Consider the following 16,551-nt stretch of genomic DNA (forward strand, 5'->3'; position numbering starts at 1 on the left):
GTGAGTGAAGGAGGCTTTGTTGCAAAATAGAAAGCCGATTCTAGATTTGATTTTGGATTGGAGATGTTTAATATGAGTCTGGAAGGAGAGTTTACAGTCTAGCCAGACACCTAGGTATTTGTAGTTGTCCACGTATTCTAGGTCAGAACCGTCCAGAGTAGTGATGCTAGTTGGGCGGGCGGGTGCGGGCAGCGAATGGTTGAAGAGCATGCATTTGGTTTTGATAGCGTTTAAAAGCAGTTGGAGGCCACAGAAAGGTGGATCAGGGAATCACCCGCAGCAGGAGCGACATTGTTGATATATACAGAGAAAAGAGTCGGCCCGAGAATTGAACCCTGTGGTACCCTCATAGAGACTGCCAGAGGTTCGGACAACAGGCCCTCCGATTTTACACTCTGATCTCTGTCTACGAAGTAGTTGTGAACCAGGCGAGACAGTCATTTGAGAAACCAAGGCTATTGAGTCTGCCGATAAAAACGGTGATTGACAGAGTCGAAAGCCTTGGCCGGGTCGATGAAGATGGCTGCACAGTACTGTCTTTTATCGATGGCGGTTATGATATCGTTTAGTACCTTGAGCGTGGCTGAGGTGCAGCCGTGATCAGCTCAGATACCGGATTGCACAGCGGAGAAGGTTTGGTGGGATTCGAAATTGTCAGTGATCTGTTTATTAACCTCTCTGGGATATGTGGGACGGTAGCGTCCCACTTGGCCAAAACCAAAGAAAATGCAGAGCGCCAAATTCAAATAAGTTCCTATAAAAATCTAACTTTCATCAAATCACACATGTAAGACACCAAATAAAGCTACACATATATTGAATCCATCCAACATGCCAGATTTCAAAAAGGCTTTTCGGCGAAAGCAAACGATGCTATTATCTGAGGATAGCACCTCCATAAACAAAAGAGAGAAAACATATTTCAATCCTGCAGGCGAGACACAAAACACAGAAATAAAAATATAAATCATGCCATGCTTTTGACAAGCTTCAACTGTTGGCACTCCAATATGTCCCATAAAAATCACAAATGGTCCTTTTGTTTGATTAATTCCGTCCATATATATCCAAAATGTCCATTTATTTGGCATGTTTGATCCAGAAAAACACCGGTTCCAACTAACGCAACGTGACTACAAGATATCTCAAAAGTTACCTGTTAACTTAGACAAAACATTTCAAACTACTTTTGTAATACAACGTTAGGTATTTTTTAAAGTAAATAATCGATAAAATTGAAGACAGGATGATCTGTGTTCAATACAGGAAGAAAACAAACTGAAGCATGCTTTCTGGTCATGCGCCTGTATCAAACACTACACACGAAGTGACCCTCGTTCAAGATGGCCGTACTTCTTCATTACACAAAGGAATAACCTCAACCGATTTCTAAAACTGGTGACATCCAGTGGAAGCGGTAGGAACTGCAAGCAAGTCCCTTAGAAATCTGTATTCCCAATGAAAACCCATTGAAAAGAGAGTGACCTCAACAACAAAAAAATCTGAATGGTATGTCCTCGGGGTTTCGCCTGCTAAATAAGTTCTGTTATACTCACAGACATGATTCAAACAGTTGTAGACACTCCAGATTATTTTCTATCCAAATATATGCATATCTTATCTTCTGGGGATGCGTAGCAGGCAGTTGGATTTGGGCATGCTTTTCATCCAAAATTCCAGTGATCGATGAGATCCTAGAGAAGTTAACTTGGCTTTCAAAGACTTTAGAAAGGCAGGGCAGGATGGATATAGGTCTGTAACAGTTTGGGTCTAGAGTGTCACCCCCTTTGAAGACGGGGATGACCGCGGCAGCTTTTCAATCTTTAGGGATCTCGGACGAGACGAAAGAGAGGTTGAACAGACTGGTAATAGGGGTTGCAACAATGGCGGAGGATAATTCTTTGAAAGAGAGTGCACAGATTGTCTAGTCCAGCTGATTTGTACGGGTCCAGATTTTGCAGATCTTTCAGAAAATCTGTGATCTGGATTTGGGTGAAGGAGATGCTGGGGAGGCTCGGGCAAGTAGCTGCGAGGGGAGCAGAGCTGTTGGCCGGGGTTGGGATAGCCAGGAGGAAATCATGGCCAGCCGTAGAGAAATGCTTATTGAAATGTTCGATTAGCATGGATTTATCGGTGGTGACCGTGTCGCCTAGCCTCAGTGCAGTGGGCAGCTGGGAGGAGGTGCTCTTGTTCTCCATGGACTTTACAGTGTCCCAGATTCTTTGGGAGTTAGAGCTACAGGATGCAAATTTCTGTTTGAAGAAGCTAGCCTTTACTTTCCTGAGTGTATTTGTTCCTGACTTCCCTGAACAGTTGCATATCGCGGGGACTGTTCAACGCTATTGCAGTCCGCCACAGGATGTTTTTGTGCTGGTCAAGGGCATTCAGGTCTGGAGTGAACTAAGGGCTATATCTGTTCTTTTTATTTTATTTTATTTCACCTTTATTTAACCAGGTAGGCTAGTTGAGAACAAGTTCTCATTTACAACTGCGACCTGGCCAAGATAAAGCATAGCAGTGTGAGCAGACAACACAGAGTTACACATGGAATAAACAATTAACAAGTCAATAACACAGTAGAAAACAAAGGGGGAGTCTATATACAATGTGTGCAAAAGGCATGAGGAGGTAGACGAATAGTTACAATTTTGCAGATTAACACTGGAGTGATAAATGATCAGACGGTCATGTACAGGTAGAGATATTGGTGTGCAAAAGAGCAGAAAAGTAAGTAAATAAAAACAGTATGGGGATGAGGTAGGTGAAAATGGGTGGGCTATTTACCAATAGACTATGTACAGCTGCAGCGATCGGTTAGCTGCTCAGATAGCTGATGTTTGAAGTTGGTGAGGGAGATAAAAGTCTCCAACTTCAGCGATTTTTGCAATTCGTTCCAGTCACAGGCAGCAGAGTACTGGAACGAAAGGCGGCCAAATGAGGTGTTGGCTTTAGGGATGATCAGTGAGATACACCTGCTGGAGCGCGTGCTACGGATGGGTGTTGCCATCGTGACCAGTGAACTGAGATAAGGCGGAGCTTTACCTAGCATGGACTTGTAGATGACCTGGAGCCAGTGGGTCTGGCGACGAATATGTAGCGAGGGCCAGCCGACTAGAGCATACAAGTCGCAGTGGTGGGTGGTATAAGGTGCTTTAGTGACAAAACGGATGGCACTGTGATATACTGCATCCAGTTTGCTGAGTAGAGTGTTGGAAGCCATTTTGTAGATGACATCGCCGACGTCGAGGATTGGTAGGATAGTCAGTTTTACTAGGGTAAGCTTGGCGGCGTGAGTGAAGGAGGCTTTGTTGCAGAATAGAAAGCCTTAGTTCTACATTTTTTTAAAGGGGCATGCTTATTTAAGATGGTGAGGAAATTACTTTTAAAGAACGACCAGGCATCCTCGACTGACGGGATAAGGTCAATATCCTTCCAGGATACCTGGGCCAGGTCGATTAGAAAGGCCTGCTCGCAGAAGTGTTTTAGGGAGTATTTGACAGTGATGAGGGCTGGTCGTTTCACTGCGGACCCACAGCGGATGCAGGCAGTGATCGCTGAGATCCTGATTGAAAACAGCAGAGGCGTATTTGGAGGGCAAGTTGGTCAGGATAATATCTATGAGGGTGCCCATGTTTTCGGATTTAGGGCTGTACCTGGTGGTTTCCTTGATAATTTGTGTGAGATTGAGGGCATCCATGTGTGTAAATGGCTTAGAGACGTACCAAAGAATACTCAGGGACCTGAATACTTAATTTCACATTAGAATATTTTTTGTAGATTTTTGACCAATAAATCTATCAAATCCATTTTAATCCCACTTTGTAACAATATAATGTGAAGAAATCCTGCTCTCCCTCTCGGGTGCTCGAGGGCACCAGGCTGCCCTTCATTACGCACACCTGTCACCATCATGATGTGCAGCAGCGCTCATTGGACTCACCTGGACTCCTTCCCTTTGTTGATTGCCTCGCCTATAACTGTCTGCTCCCCCATTTGTTCCCTGTGTCTGCATTAATGCCTTTATGTGTTCATGTCCAAACACTGTCCTGTCCTGTTCCATGTCTGTTGCCATTAAATGTTCACTCCTTGTACCTGCTTCTCGCCTCTACAAGTGTCGATCCTTACCATGGAATAAAGACTATTGCCAGGCACTGTACTTTCAGTGCAATAATGAGTTTTTAAAACTTCTTAAGGATAGCCACCTTTTTTTTCAATTTTCACCTGAACGACATACCCAAATGTAACTGCCTGTAGTTCAGGCCCTGAAGCAAGGATATGTATATTCTTGGTACCATTTGAAAGTAAGCACTTTGAATATTGTGGAAATGTGAATTTAATGTAGGAGAATATAACACAATAAATCTGGAAGAAGAAAATACAGAGAAAAAACAACCAGTGTTTTTTTACCACCATCTTTGAAATGCAAGAGAAAGGTCTCTGTTATAGCCAACACTCTGGTTATTCCGATAGTGTCCAAAAGATGGCAGCAGTGTATGTGCAAAGTTTCAGATGGATAACTTGGAGTAATGTACATATGTACATTTGGCAAATCGTGAAGGACACATTCACATTAATATTCTATTTTTCTGCAAGAATATTGTCAAATCTCTATACTTGGACTTTGATTTAGCTTTCCAAGTATTTTGTAGCCATATTATAAGTTCAACATTTGCCAAACAACCAGTTTTCATAAATTAATAATTCTGAATATCCTTATATTTTTTGTCCAAAATGAAAAGGCATGACGTCGTACAAGGTTAGAAGCTACATTTTACGACATATCCATGGTTTCCGTGTACTCCCGTAAAGCCCAGCTCATTGGCTATCTAGCTAGCTTTGTTTGACCCCAATTGGTGCTAAATTTGACCAAGATACAGTCGTTCAAGAGATGGCTGCCATGAAGGCGTCGCTCTCTGACCACATATGGTATAGAATATACTACACCACTAATGAAATACTGAAGTCTTGTTACCTTCTAAGATCTCTGAGGAATAGATAGGAATGTGATTTGACTCGTTCAAACAACGTTTAGGGTGAAATTTTCACAGATTCCTTTCTTTGCAAATCGAACAAGTGGAAATACAAAATCGATCGATCGTGCAACCTTTTTAGGATATGGACAATTATTTTATCAAACAGAACGACACTTCATGTTATCTCTGGGACCCTTTGGATGATAAATCAGAGCAAGATTTCAGAATGAAAGTACACATTTCACCTTCAGAGGTGAATTGATCAAACCTATCGTGTTGAAAAAAGTGTTTTGTTAGGAGCTCTCCTCAAACAATAGCATGGCATTTTTTCACAGTAATAGCTACTGTAAAGTACAGTTATATTAACAAGAATTTAAGCTTTCAGCCGATATAAGACATTTCTATGTACCGACATTTGTTGTTACTCTAAAATCTGCGATCTTGATATAACACGCTGCATGATTTACAACTGCCCCGTTGATGGAAGGCCGATCCCTTTAAGTACTTTCTGAATTTCATGTTCAGAAGAGTGCAGAGAAAGTTGACAATACTTGAAACACGCTATGCATACACTTTTTTTGTAAAGAAAATACAGGAATTCTATTTCAAATACCACTTTAGTATATTTCTAATTTATGAGAAATATACATAAAATGTACTTAAGGTGTATTCAAAGTATATTTGTTTTGCTCTTTATCTACTATACTAATAATATACTTATGTACAAATAAAGTATATGAATTTAGATAATTTAAAATATATTTAATATACTTAAATGCTAATAAAATACTAATAAAATTGACATTAAATGTATTTAAAAATGTTCCAATTTAGATTATTTTAAATATATTTAAATTATGTTAACGAAGTATTATTTAAGTATATTTAAAAAAAAAATCCACTTGGGTTCTATGTGCTTAGTGTGCAATAGCCTGGGGACAACTTTACACCAATAAACACCTACCTTTATGAAAGCCGCCAACCTAAAGAAATTGAAAGTGGCTTACTTCTGGAACTAAGTAACATGTTCCTCAGTACACAAACGCACACACAATAAAAACTAGCTACACCACGCGGTTCTGGGCCCAGTCAGATCTTTGACACATTCACCCACTCCCCCTCTGAAGGATCAGCCACAAAATTGGAACAGATTGCAACCAAGCCCTGTGTCTCCAGCATGGGAACCGAAGAGGAATACCTGGAAGTCTTAGGATGGACTACTCCAAATCATCTTGCTTCTGACAAACACCCACACACAAACACAAGCTTTGCAAGTCCATCAACCCATTTAAATGGCTAGCAGCATACCACCCTGCATACCACTGCTGGCTTGCTTCTGAAGCTAAGCAGGGTTGGTCCTGGTCAGTCCTTGGATGGGAGACCAGATGCTGCTGGAAGTGGTGTTGGAGGGCCAGTAGGAGGCACTCTTTCCACTGGTCTAAAAAATATCCCAATGCCCCAGGGCAGTGATTGGAGACACTGCCCTGTGTAGGGTGCTGTCTCTCGGATGGGATGTTAAACGGGTGTCCTGACTCGCTGAGGTCATTAAAGATCCCATGGCACTTATCGTAAGAGTAGGGGTGTTAACCCTGGTGTCCTGGCTAAATTCCCAATCTGACCCTCAAACCATCACGGTCACCTAATAATCCCCAGTTTACAATTGGCTCATTCATCCCCCTCCTGTAACTATTCCCCAGGTCGTTGCTGTAAATGAGAATGTGTTCTCAGTCAACTTACCTGGTAAAATAACGGATAAATAAATAAAAATAAAAAATAAAATACTTCTCACACCCTACTGTAACCTGTGGATCATGAGAGAACCTTCATAAATCAGCAGAACATTAAAAACCTATTTATTGACGCTTCATGTAGTATCCTGTAAAACTTAGTTTGAAGTGAGAGACATTCGGTCATTCATAACATATCCATAAACACTCTATAGCACAAGATGCTGTACTTAATTTAAAGTCAGACCCCTTTGGCAATGTATAACACAAGCATAAAGACTTAATGAAATAAACACAAATGTATTAACAATTAGGAAAAATTAACATGAAGGACATGTTTAAACCATACATTTAATTTTATTTGTACATGTTTTAAATAATACAAATGCATGAAGTTTAAAGTTCAGCCATGCAATTACATTGAACATTTCACAGGGCTGTGAATAGTGTAGCTTGTCCCTGAACTGGCGGATGAACGGTTCTTGCTTCTCTTCCTACTGGAGATACTGCACAACAACCTCTCCCTCAACGTGATCAAGACAAAGGAGATGATTGTGGACTACAGGAAAAAGAGGACCGAGCACGCCCCCATTCTCATCGACATGGCTGTAGTGGAGCAGGTTGAGAGCTTCAAGTTCCTTGGCTTCCACATCAACAACAAGCTAACATGGTCCAAGCACACCACGATAGTTGTGAAGAGGGCACGACAAAACCTATTCCCCCTCAGGAGACTGAAAAGAGTTGGCATTGGTCCTCAGATCCTCAAAATGTTTTACAGCTGCACCATCGAGAGCATCCTGACGGGTTCCATCACTGTCTGGTATGGCAACTGCTCGGCTACCGAGGTACTACAGAGGGTAATGTGTACGGCCCAGTACATCACCGGGGCCAAGCTTCCAGCCATCCAGGACCTCTTTACCAGGTGGTGTCAGAGGAAGGCCCTAATAATCGTCAAAGACTCAAGCCACCCTAGTCATAGACTGTTCTCTCTGCTACCGCACGGCAAACGGTACCGGAGCGCCAAGTCAAGGTCCATGAGGCATTACCAAGAAAACTGAATTGGGGAAAAAAACAGAAGGCAAAAATAAAAACCGATTTTAAAAAGGCCCTATCAACGTTTTTTATGTGCATAACTGCAATTTAGAGTGTGTGCCGTCCTGCACCCAAGAGCAAAATAGGTTGGGGCATCCTAGAAATGTTTTAGTGAAATATAATATAATTTATACAAAACAGCAGATACTTTTATCCAAAGCAACTTACAGTCATGCGTGAATACATTTTTACGTATGTTTGGTCCAGGGAATCCAACCCAATTATCGTGGGGTTGCAGTGCTCTACCAAGATGCATGACAGGGGTATACTGTAAATGCTTTGTGAAGCTTCAATTGAATATGCTTGATAAGGCCTTTATGAAGCTGCTTATGCCACCTTGTATAAAGCAAAGGTTTAAGTCATATGTGTCATATTGGGTTATGTCACATTTGACAGTGGTGGTTATGTCACTCAGTTATGCCACATTAATGAACCCTTTATAAAGCGGGACCAAAACGGGTTTGAAAATAATTAGAAATTGACAAGCTGAAACATAGCCTTGATTTGAGGGCAGAGCACATTGTCTTGTTGCGTAACAATAACATTTTGGAACACTAGCAAGGTTTCCATCCAATTTGCGACAGATTTTCATGCAAATATAATAAAATCTGCATAAAGAAAATATGCCCCATTTCCCACCAGTGGCGTGTTTCCACCAAATGGACTTGTTGCAGGTAAAAGTCAGTGCATTTTTTTTTTACCTTTATTTTACTAGGCAAGTCAGTTAAGAACAAATTCTTATTTTCAATGACGGCCTAGGAACAGTGGGTTAACTGCCTGTTCAGGGGCAGAACGACAGATTTGTACCTTGTCAGCTCGGGGATTCCAACTTGCAACCTTTCGGTTAATAGTCCAACGCTCTAACCACTAGGTTACCCTGCCGCCCCATGATGACTTGGTGCACACAAAATGTACTTTTTAACCAAAAATAATATTTACCAAATAAAAAGTTATAAAAAAAATCTATGTTTCCATCACATTTTCAACTCTACTGATTGTTTGTCACAATAACTGTTGCTTTAAATAGCAAATGTGCCTACTCTGGTCTTGGCACGTGTGCTCTAGCCAACAGCTTGCAGATATTGTGCAAGATTGCTTGTCTACACTATGTGATTATTATTGATGAGAGTGAGAATGTTTTTATTTGTCAAGTCTTGATCATGTCACCAGAATAACACCCTCGATATTTATTGGAAAGGATCATCAAGATCACTATGCACGTCCACCACCCTGTGAAGTTCATCAGAACTTATTTCATCAGTAGCCTAATAAACTGCATGGTTTCCAGAGTCATACTACTGGGAGGAACATACACCATATCATTGCGTGACTCCAAGTTTAATTCGATATGATGGTTATTAAATCAATATTTGCAGGCATTTCCACCACCGTTTCGTGCACAAATAATTTTACCGACACAAAAAGATCTCACCATGTTGAACGAACAAATTATCGGTCAGCATTTATAAAAATTGTACCGAAACTACCTTTTTCCATCACAGCTGTCACTATTTATTTTATACGGTATAACTTTACTAGCATAATGTGGATGGCAAATGTGATTAATGAGTTCATTCTGACATCTCACGCATAAAAAAACTCATGTTGGGGGGGAACGTTGGAGATATATAGGACTCACACGTGAAAAGGTTAACTGTGCCAATTTAGAACACTTGAACTAGTAGTGCAATTTAGGTTGGCACTGCTCCATTGAGACTGGTGGGGGATGGAGTTAGTTTGTTGTTGGTGAGATAATGGGGTACATATACTGTTCTCTGCTAATAGGGAGATTGTTTGGTTAAATTACAATACTGCGGAGGGCTAACAGCCTTGCCTTCCCCCAGAGACTGTGCTGGATACTAATTACACACCCCCTGCAGCCTGCCACATATCTGAGGCAATTATTTATATATCACAAACAATATATACTGTAAATGTTTGGATCCAGATGGCCCCTTTGCTTTTATAAACAACGGGTATAAATATGCCTATAACCCACTTGGCAAGGAGCCACTCGAATAAATACTTTCCAGAAAGCAGAGGACCAACAAATTCACATTTAGCATTGTAAACAAAGGCAGGGAAAATACGGAAAAGAAAAAGCAGAATGATCAAAAACAGCATGAGCAGAGAAAGAAAGTATTGCTTACATTCATTATATTCACTCTTTGTATTACTTTCCCTTTTGACTTCTTTGTTCTACCACTTTTGTGTTTTCAATTAATCTAAAGCTTATGTACAATTGAAGACGGAAGTTTACATACACTTAGGTTGGAGTCATTAAAACTAGTTTTTCAACCACTCCACAAATTTCTTGTTAACAAACTATAGTTTTGGCAAGTCGGTTAGGTGCAGGACACAAGTAATTTTTCCAACAATTGTTTACAGACAGATGATCTGACTTATAATTCACTGTATCACAATTCCAGTGGGTCATAATATTACGTACACTAAGTTGAATGTGCCTTTAAACAGCTTGGAAAATTCCAGAAAATTATGTCATGGCTTTAGAAGCTTCTGGTAGGCAAATTGACATAATTTGAGTCAATCAGAGGTGAACCTGTGGATGTATTTCCAGGCCTACCTTCAAACTCAGTGACTCTTTGCTTGACATTATGGAAAATCAAAAGAAATCAGCCAAGACCTCAGAAAAAAATCTGGTTCATCCTTGGGAGCAATTTCCAAACGCCTGAAGGTACCACGTTCATCTGTGCAAACAATAGTATGCAAATATAAACACTATAGGACGACGCAGCCGCCGTACCACTCAGGAAGGAGACGCGTCTCCTAGAGATGAATGTACTTTGGTGTGAAAGGTTCAGATCAATCCCAGAACAACAGCAAAGGACATTGTGAAGATGCTGGAGGAAACCGGTACAAAAGTATCTATATCCACAGTAAAACGAGTCCTATATCGACATAAGCTGAAAGGCCGCTCAGCAAGGAAGACGGCGCCATGTAAAAGCTAGACTACGGTTTGCACCTGGGGACAAAGATTGTACTTTTTGGAGAAATGTCCTCTGGTCTGATGAAACAAAAATAGAACTGTTTTGCCATAATGACCATCATTATGTTTGGAGGAAAAAGGGTGGGCTTGCAAGCCAAAGAACACCATCCCAACCCTGAAGCACAGGGGTGGCAGCATCATCATGTGGGAGTGCTTTGCTGCAGGAGGGACTGGTGCACTTCACAAAATAGATGGCTTAATGAGGAATGAAAATTATGTGGATATATTGAAGCAGCATCTCAAGACATCAAATCAAATCAAAGTGTATTTGTCACGTGCGCCGAATACAACAGGTGTAATGCTTAAGAGTCAGGAAGTTAAATCTTGGTCGCAAATGGGTCTTCCAAATGGACAATGACCCCAAGCATAGTGTATGTCAACTTCTGCACCAATGGGAATGTGATGAAATACATAAAATACATAAAATCTGAAATGAATCATTCTCTCTACTTATTATTCTGAGATTTCACATTCTTGAAATAAAGTGGTTGATCCTAACTGACAGGGAAGTTTTACTTGGATTAAATGTCAGGAATTGTGAAAAGCTGAGTTTAAATGTTCTTGGCTAAGGTGTATGTAAACTTCCGACGTCAACTGTACCTACTGATGTAAAAGAAATGATTCATTTGGAGATTGCGTTTCTACAGAGAGCAGAGTGACTACTATTAATGTGTGGGAAAAGCATGAACGGAGGAAAACTGTAGAAAGGAGTGGAGGAGTGTGTGTGCGTGTGTGTGTGCTTGCACTTTGTAGTCCACACTCCACATTAGAGTGATTGAGGAAGTGTACATCTTTTCAAGATTTTCGATAACAGAGAGAAAGTAAGAGAAGAGGCCTTCCATTCGGGGAGCTCTGCACACTGTTTCCAAACTCTTTCCGAAGTGAGGGGTGCACTGAAGACCTGGGTTCCAATACCATTTGAAATAATTTCCAATACTTTAGCTGGGTTTGATTGAGCTTGCCTGGCGCAATGATATTCACAAAATCCAAACCCTGTCCATCCAGCACTACAGCCAAGTATTTTAGCAAACTCTAAATGTATTTGAAAGATATCTATTAGTTTTTGAACGCAGTTCTGGTGCACTGTGCTGGGCTAGGGGATAATGAGGGAGGGGATCAGTATTGGGGGTTGAAGGCATTTTAGGATAAGCCACAGCTAATGACCAATAAATCAGACACCAGTCTTTGATCTGCCAGGGCCGTTTTCTGTATTGAAGAGCCGCCTAATCTTCTCAGGGATAAGCTTAACATTCCTATAGTCTGCATTTGGAGACCCAAAGAAAGAAAGAAAATATCTCTTGATTTCAGGGTCTAAAACAGTTTCCAGTTTTGAGGCCACAGTGGCAGGGCCTGATCAACAGCAACAATGAGAGAGCTTACAGTGAGGTTGAAACCTGGTAATGTGTTGCCAGGTCAACAACCTCTCCCTCAATGTCAGTAAAGCCAAAGAGGTGATCGTGGACTATAGGAAGCAGAGGGGGAGCAAGTCCCCATCCACATTGACAGGGATGCAGTGGAGAGGGTCAAGAACTCTCCATGGACCCATCACACCGGCACATTAACCCATCACACCGGCGCAGTCAAATGAAGCGGGTGCAGCAATGCCTCTTCTACCTCAGGCGGCTGAAGAGATTTGGCATGGCCCCTCCGATCCTCAGGAACTTCTACAGATGCACTATTGAGAGCATTCTGTCTTGCTGCATCACCGCCCTCCACCGTAAGGCTCTATAGAGAGTGGTGTGGATGGCCCAGGCGCCGAGACAGCTTCTACCTCCTTCTACCAAGCTAATCACCCATGGACTATTTGCACTGACTATACATACCCACACTCATACGACTCTATCCACACACATACACCCCCCCACACAAACACACACACTCATACACTGAGGCTTCCACACACTAACACACTACATGCACGCACAGGCTCACACATTACGCACACACACAATCACCATAGAATTGAAACATGGATTGTGTATGTGTGCCATTCAGAGGGTGAAAAGGCAAGGCAACAAATGTAAGTGCATTTGAACGGGGCATGGTAGTAGAAACCAGGCTCACCAGTTTGTGTCAACAACTGCAACGCTGCTGGGTTTTTCACACTCAACAGTTTCCCATGTGTATCCAGAATGGTCCACACCCAAAACCCATCCAGCCAATAAAGCACCTAAGAACAGCACTTAGCTGTGGTATATTGGCCATTTACCACACCCCCTCGTGCCTTATTGCTTAAATAGCTTACCTCATATGTCACCAGTACCCTGGCATTGACATTGGTACTGGTATTGACCTTGTGTACATTCTTGTTTGTATTTCTTCTATTCTCATGTGCACCCATTTATTTCTTGTGTGTATTTATTTTATATGACTTAGTATTAGTGTTACTGCATCGTTGAGGAGAGTGCAAGTAAGCATCCACTGTACTGTTTACACCTGCTGTATCCTGTGCACATTACAAATACACTTTGATTTGTGACTATGTCTTGATTTTGGTTTTGAGAGAGGGAGTTAGAGTGGTTGGATGGATGGTATATTCTGACAGTGGTATGGGTTTGTGACACAAAAGGCTGTCTTCTTTTGGCACTGTCTGGGATCCAAAGGCTGGAATATGTTTGCGTGTGTTTGGAGGGTGAGGGATATATTTTTCAGCATATAACAACTAATTGCAATTTTGCATCCAATTGCAACAATTTTTGAGGTTGTGAAGTTCATCAATTTACAAATATCAGTTTGAGACTATTTCAGTTTATTGTAGGATGCCTGATTAAATGCATCAAAATGACTGCATTTCTTCCTTTTGAAATGACAGATTAATGTTGTGCGGTGGTCTCAGTGTATTTATAGACTTGATATTTCCAATTAGCCGTAATGGGCCTCAGAGCTTCATGACATTAAGGACTATTCTCAGGAGTGTTTTGAGAAAGAACAGGAGGGCTGGAAATTACCATGTCAATGCCAGCCTGGTGCCTCTGTGCAAGCCCAGTGAGAGGAGAACATAAAGGGCAGGAGAAAAAAGGATGGGAAATGTGGACCATTCCTTCTCTTTTTGGATAGACTTCCACTGTGACTCACCAGCGTCTGCAACTACTTCAGTTGTGTGACTTTTGGGGTGCAGAATGTCTCTTTACTCCCTCTCTCCCGCTCTCTTATTACACTTTCTCTTAAACATCACATTCCCTCTCACTTTCTCTTTCTTACTACCCCTCCCCCCTCTCTATACAGTCAGATTATGGTAATTGTCTCATGCTTCCAATTGGTGTTATGGTTATGTTTTGCTGTTCCGGTGTACTAAGATGGATCAGGAATCAGAGAAAATAGACAGTAACCCCCCAGGTAGCCACTCAGGCAGGAGTCACATCCGCTGCAGATGGAGGTGGCCCCAGGTCCTGCTGACAGTCTTAAGGAGCTGAAGCCAGCCAAGGCATGCGTGCCTGCGGGGGCTTAGGCCTGCCTCCATTCCCCGGCTGCAGCCAAAGCAGCAAAAGCCCGCTCTCCTCCCGGGCACAAAGTTAGGAATGAACCCTCCCCACCATGGGAGCCCCTCATGGAAATCAACAAAAACCCCAGCCCTTCTTTAGCCTTTTTGGCTTCTTGTCTGTTTTTTTCCCCTCCTTTTCACCTCCTCCCTCTCTCTCTCTCTCTCTCTCTCTCTTTTCTCTCTCTCTTTTTCTCTCTCTCTCTCTCTCTCTCCATCTTTTTCCTTTGTGTGAGGCTTGTTTGTAGTGGTAGTGTACACATTGTGGCATATTCAATATCAGCATAGCTGGAACTCAGAGTTAGGACTGTGCTATGTTGGCCCAGACCAAGCCAAGCTGGGGCCCCAGATAAGGGGAGCCTTCAAGGCAGCTGCAAGGGCCTGAGAGCACAAACATTATGCCACTGAGTAAACGCACCCAGGGACCCGACTGGAGAGCAAGCATTGTTATTGCTGCTCTCGTTCAGCGGGGTCACAGCACTGCACTGATAGGGAACGTAGCTCATATGACCGGCTTATCGCTTGGATCCAAGCCCGAACAGTCTATTCTTGGAATTAGGAGCATGTTAGCTTAAGCTTTGTTATTTCTTTTCTCTTTTTCCTTTTTTTGGTTAACTTCGAGCTATTTGGATGTGTCTCGCTCATGTGAAACTGAAGGGCACTTTAGGTTATAGTCACTGCGAGACAGATCATATCAGGGAATATGTTTGTTTAAGTGCAGTAAACAAGATCAATCATTTATTTTGAATGTTTGCTTGCCACATCAATTCTAAATAAAAAATGAAATACTTCCTTTTTTCAAATCAGCCTTAATCTAAGAGATACATTGGTTAACTTGCACCTGTGTGGGAAAGTTTCATATCTCTGTTCAGAACTGATACAGATGCCCCTGAACCCACCTACTGTACAACAACAAAGACAGTTTTTTCCCGCTCGGACATCCTTGCACGCGTAACAGAACAGCAGAATATGTACTGTAACTTTTTTTAACGAGATGCTGGATGCTCCTCTCCTCAGTTTCATCAACAAAACAAAAACAATAACAAAGGCGCTGGGGTGAACAGTGGTGCTGTTTCCCCCTTTACAGATTAAAAGCTCTAAGTATACTAAGAGCTCAAGAACTGCTATGTAACTTTTATTTAATGAAATTATGAATCTGGACCACCACCTACAGTCACTCTTATGACTTGGAAAGAGAAGAGTCAACAACCTCTGCATAATACAAATAATTGTTCTTAAGAGGGTGTTAACCGTGGAGAGTTTTTCCAAGTCAGATGCAAAAGTCTGGAAAAACTTGAGGCGATATTCATCATTGCTGTTCTTTGCTCCTTAGCCTACTGCACCATAGAAATAGAAGAAGCCATTCTATTCTAATACTCTTTCGATGAATTGTACCTCTTAGCACCACCTAGTGACAGAGCCCATTGGCTGTTCCTTATGTCTGTAGTGCTGTATCTGTGTGGCTCTGTTTGTCACCCTGGTGTTTTCTCGTTTGGGCAAAAGTCTGTCCTCTGTCCTCTCTCCTCAATCCTCTGTCCTCCGTGACCTGGAAACCGATAAATGGTCGAGGAGTGTGTCAATTCGTTGGTAGGCAAACGGAAGAGTGTCCTCCCCTCCTCGATAGGCACCTTTCATTAAGGACACTCGTAATGTCCATCGAGGATGCAGGAGTTGGCAAATCTAATTGATAAAAGGCCCTGTTTCCAGTACTCAACTCAGCTCCACACACCCACACACACACACACACACACTCAACTCATGGGGGCATTGGAGGTGAAGAATAGTTAGAGGAAGGGGATGGCGGGATGAGTTAGTGAGTTACAGACAGGAAATGACACGTCGTTTGAGAGTTGTCTAAACTAAACACCGTCAGTGTACATGTTCCTGGGGTTTTACTGAGCGGAATCCCTCTGTCACTGTGTGTCATGGAGCCTGTCTCTGATGTGACAGTAGAGGCTCTGGCTCTTGTCTCTGTTTGCGTCCCAAATGGTATCCTATTCTCCTACATAGTGCGTTACTTTTTTTTTTTACCAGAGTCCCTTTTTTACCAGAGTCCCAGGCTTCTCTCCTCAACCTCAACCTCACATTCAAATCAAATCATCCAGCTAGTTAGTTAGCGAGCCAAACCAGCCATACAACCAACTGACTTACTTTGCAGTTTTGATAAGCTGTGGTGGTTGTAGATAATTATATTCATATATGCTTTTAATTCCTACATTTTTGCCTAAAATGACCCAAATCTAAGTGGTTCTCAATCAGAGGCAGGTGTTTATC

Source organism: Oncorhynchus tshawytscha, linkage group LG06 (assembly GCF_018296145.1).
Source record: "Oncorhynchus tshawytscha isolate Ot180627B linkage group LG06, Otsh_v2.0, whole genome shotgun sequence".
Classification (NCBI taxonomy): domain Eukaryota; kingdom Metazoa; phylum Chordata; class Actinopteri; order Salmoniformes; family Salmonidae; genus Oncorhynchus; species Oncorhynchus tshawytscha.